The 5,000-nt window shown below is 41.7% G+C and overlaps 1 long non-coding RNA gene across 1 annotated transcript in view; it reads left to right on the top strand.

The window, feature by feature from the left end:
* The window catches only part of LOC126997885 (uncharacterized), a 1,718-nt gene extending 957 nt beyond the window's left edge, over positions 1-761 (top strand). The window contains exon 2 of the long non-coding RNA XR_007752437.1: positions 266-761. This is a non-coding gene — a long non-coding RNA (uncharacterized LOC126997885). The remainder of the gene's footprint in view (positions 1-265) is intronic.
* The last annotated feature ends 4,239 nt before the right edge of the window (positions 762-5,000 follow it).

Raw genomic sequence — 5,000 nt, 5'->3', positions numbered from 1 at the left:
TTTCTATTCTCGTGACGTCATCCTTCTGCCAGGGCCGTGCGTGTTACTGCTTCGGAGCGGCACGTCGACACAACGAACATTGTTTCGTCTGTTTTTTTTTTCGTATTTTGTCCTGACCTGCTTGTTTTAGTCCAGAAATATTCGTTTCTGTAGCCTGTATTCCTCCATTATTTTCTATCCATATTAAACGCTTCTTGTGGCCGATGAATGGAAGTTTTCTTTTCATTGGCAAAGAAAGTAAAGGTGGTTATTTTCATTTCGTCAGTTTCGGCACGGCGTCGTAGGGATGCAGAGAGGCCTCACAGCGTCATCATCAACCACTACGAGTCCGTTTGCCGCCACAGATACCTCTACCGACGCCGAGGCCTCATAGTTCGGAGACATAATGTTGTTTCCGCAGGTCTGCGGCTGGGCTACCGTCCACCGTGGCAGGTCGCCGGGCTGGAGGGGGAGCTTGTATTCACGGAATGTCGCCTGTGCCGCTCGCCGCTGTCAAACACCATCGAACATTACTGCCTGGCCTGCCCCACTGTTCGTGGTTTGCTACCTCAGGGGCAGCCGTTGGATGCTGTCTGCCGCCACCTCTTGCACCACGACTTCCTCGATGCAATCCTTGTGCGCCACCCTCGTTTTGGTGGATGTTCATAATATGTGCCCTACGCGGCACTTGTACCGTTAGTTCTTTTTTTTTTTCTGAATTGTGTATACTGCATCAACTTGCCTCCTGTTTTAGTGTGTGTGTGTGTGTGTGTGTGTGTGTATCCATTGCTACTTAAAACAGTTGCATCTGCTAATACTTGTTTTGTCTGACGCTATTGCGCAATAGATTTATCAAACAACAATAAGTCCCCCCCCCCCCCCCTTTCTCTCTCTCTCTCTCTCTCTCTCTCTCTCTCTCTCTCTCTCTCTCTCTCTCTCTCTCTCTCTCTCTCTGTGTGTGTGTGTGTGTGTGTGTGTGTGTGTGTGTGTGTGTGTGTGTGTGTGTGTGTGAGGGACTACGTCAGAGCTACGTCACGTTAGCCTCGCTTCGGAATCCACTACATTCGGCTGAGTTCACCATTCCGTTACTCTTATGATTCATCTACACCTTGCCTTGAAACATATTGAATAAATAAAGGTAAGGTATGAAACATGCTTTGCCACAATATTACCCTTACCCGACGATCTGGTAAAAAAAAAAATTCAGAAATTATAAAACACGGCCTCAGAAACCCATAGTAGAGAATGGTGCCAACTCTGAGGCAGCTCGCTTTATCCCTAGTTTGTGATCCATTCATGTTACTAACCTCAATACCTAGTTGTTGAATTTTGCAAAGATTTTTTTTCCAAACTCCTTTAGAAAATTCAGATAAAGTACACCCATTGATTTGGTTCTGCCGTAAAATGAAAAGGTCAAAGTAAAGGTCAGTAGGTTGGACGAATATAATCTCTTCTGAATCTGTGTTGTGAATCTTTAACTAGCTTATGATATGTCATTCAAAGCTTATGACCATCGAGTCGATGCACTGAAGCTTCGTAACTAGGACGAGTGACCAGAATGAAAAGAAAAAAAATAGTACCTAAATTATTTACGTTAACTCCATATTTCGAATAAATAACCATGGCTAGTCTTCTGTAACATCTAAATACCTGATTAAAACGAGAAATAAAGGTCAAAACAGATTTCTAATGACTTACTTATTTCTCTAAGTGGAGTGACATATCCCAGCAGTGAGGGAGGAAAAGAGGGAGGAATCACACACATTTCACTTTCGTCCGTCGGTGTGTTTAAATGGCTGAGTGATTCTCGTGCTGCAAGGGAAACGGTACCTGATGACGCGGTGACAATACAGGGACAAATTAGTGACATGAGCACCGGCACTTAGTTTGGCTGTAGTGCGTTTCTTGTCGATGATCAGCAATGGAGAAGGATGAGAGGATAGACAGAGCGAGCGGCGAGTGACGAGCAGTATGCTGGGACGAGGTATGGCTGATCCAGTTCTTATTTCAACGTTTCTTTGCTTTTATATGGGTTATCTTAGGTGCTCGTAGTGATATTTCGTGTTAGAGTAACTTCTCTTGATAGACGTGGAAAGAACGCATTTGCTGTGGTAATAAGTATCCTTGTGTATATTTGCGATGATTAATAGCGACGAAGCATGCGAGCTGCGCAGCGTGGTAAGATGAGACAGCGAGATGATAATTTTGCTTTAGTTTTTTTTTTCTTCAGGTAATACATCGACTGTTGGTATTTTATTGTAAATTTTGTTATTTTGTATGGTTGTGTGTGTTGTGGGAATGGTTGTGATTTGGGGCTCGTTCACTGATGCATTTACGGCGTCTAATAATTTAACAAGTGGTGTGTTCGTGTAGCTTAATAAGAGTTATCAACTGTTTCTTGGAATATTTAGATTGTATTTCAAGTGATCCCAAAGTTCTGCTGTGATATGAAATGCCGTTGTGTTACGGCTGGTGGTGTCTGGAAAATATCTGTCAAGGTGAGTATGGAGGTATCTAATTTGCGGTGCTTGATAATAGTCTGGTATGGTGGTAGTTTATTGTCTATATCATTTCGTCTTTTTCATTGGATACTCAGTTATTATTACGATTCCTATTTTCTTATTTTACTCACTGTCATCATTTGTAATATTTTTATTAGTGTTGTTATAATATCATGCCTATAATTTTTTTTCTTCTAATTTTTTGGAGGAAATATTTACTATGTACTTTGATCACATGATTTCCCTTGGCATTACTTTTTTTTGTAATGGACGCTTCTCTCTCTCTCTCTCTCTCTCTCTCTCTCTCTCTCTCTCTCTCCTCCCCCACAAGTATTGGGTGTTTGGTGGGTGCCGGCTGGTCGGCTGGCTGGGTACTGGCGGCCTTCCGGACATCCATCGCGGGCTGAGCCTATTGCATTGCGCTGCCGTATTACAGAGTGAAAGTTGCAAGCGTGAAATTACAAGGGTCACTCCACCGTGTTTGTATGTTTGTGTGCCTCTGTGTGCCTCTGTGTGAGTGTATGTGTGTGTGTGTGTGTGTGTGTGTGTGTGTGTGTGTGTGTGTGCAGGATGGCGCTGGTTGGTGTTTGTCGTCAAGCTTTGTTATTTAGGACTGTATGAAATAACTTCCTTTGTAATATTTAGCATTTCTTTATTTTTTCGGAGTTGTAGCTTAGGATTGTTCCCTTTTATGATTTTAATTGCCGGTATATTTTTTGTATTTATACTCTGCTGATTTTTTTTTTTTTTTTTTTTGTGACTAAAGTAAATTTGATACTTTTATTTTTGTTGTTTCACTGATATCTCTCCAGTTCTTTACCAGTATTTTTTTCCACATCCCTGCAAATACGTACTTAATTTTCCGTCTTCGGAGATATCTAATCAAAAATAAAAGTCACTCCCATTTGCAGAAGCTAAATGAAACTCTATTTTTTTTAACACACACACACACACACACACACACACACACACACACACACACACACACACACACACACACACACACACACACATGCGAATCCCTACTACCACGAAGCCTAACGCGAAATACCTTGCAACATAGCATTTCCTCCTCGTTTTGTGCACAGCCAACGAGAGAGAGAGAGAGAGAGAGAGAGAGAGAGAGAGAGAGAGAGAGAGAGAGAGAGCAATGTAGGTTGTAGGAATAATATAATCCACATCTGGTAAGGTTTCTCGTGTTCCTGTGTTGCAGGGGTAGTCTCGTTTTGGAACTTTGTGCTATGAATTGGTAGCTGTCAAGTCTTGCCCAGGGAATGGCTGAGAGAGAGAGAGAGAGAGAGAGAGAGAGAGAGAGAGAGAGAGAGAGAGAGAGAATAATTTTAACAAGCTTACTGTTCGATTCCCTTTGGTCTACTTCCATACTCTAGTCTCTATTGCCTTCCTTCCCTTGTTTGCCTATTTTTTTTTTTACAGCAGTTCAAGGGCATTAAAAAAGGTAACAAATGTTATAAAAAAAAGCCCGCTACTCACTGCCCCTAAAAAGAGTTAGAGGAGTGGCCGAAAGATAGGTCAATTTCGGGAGGAGAGGTGTCTTGATACCCTCCTCTTGAAAGAGTTCAAGTCGTAGGCAGGAGGAAATACAGATGAAGGAGGATTGTTCCAGAGTTTACCAGCGTGAGGGATGAAAGAGTTAAGATGCTGGTTAACTCTTGCGTAAGGGATTTGGACAGTAATGTATAAAGGGATGAGCTTGAGTAGAAAGTCGTGTGTGGCGAGGCCGCGGGAGGGGGTGAGGCATGCAGTTGATGAGGTTTCAGGCCCCGCTCCACTGTCAGCGCAGCGCTCCGCAGGCCCGTCAGCAATAATGATGTTAGCCTCAATAATAATCCACGATATACAGTTATTCACACCGTCGTAGTGAGTGATTGAGTCTTAATTGCTTTCATGGATAACTTACTGATGTCCTTTTAATAAACTTGGCATCATTATAGTCACTTGGCCATGTTTTGGTTCATGCTAATCACAATACCTTTCCTTTTTTTATTGTATCACAACTATCCATTATTTCATATTCCATTTATCTGATATTTCCTCTATATTATCACAATTTAATGTTCAACGATTATTTCCAACTCACTGAACATTTATCACACACAATTTATCTTCGAGTACCAAACACCAATTAATAGCCATGATCGGTTATGTTACGAATTCCCTCAATTTCAGTTTGAAGAACTACACAACACTGGTCATTCGTTGAGTGGCTGATTTCAGGCTTCTTGTACCTCACACAATTTATGCATTTCCTCTCAGCCATGGAACAGTCTCTTAATTTATTATCACCAGCGCACATGCTGTTGGCCTCAAGATGACCGTATCTTTGACAATGGTAACATATTATTGCATGGTATCTATCTTTTACAGTGTACACTCCCCATTCTAGTTTTATCTTGTCATGATGTTTAAGAATCAACTCTCTAATAGTTGGATCACATTTCAAAATACAGAGCATTGTGCCACCAGCTGCAGGCTTGCTAAAAAAAATTATAATTTTCCCCT

Source organism: Eriocheir sinensis, chromosome 2, assembly GCF_024679095.1.
Source record: "Eriocheir sinensis breed Jianghai 21 chromosome 2, ASM2467909v1, whole genome shotgun sequence".
Lineage (NCBI taxonomy): Eukaryota > Metazoa > Arthropoda > Malacostraca > Decapoda > Varunidae > Eriocheir > Eriocheir sinensis.
This window is presented reverse-complemented; position numbering and strand designations above follow the sequence as displayed.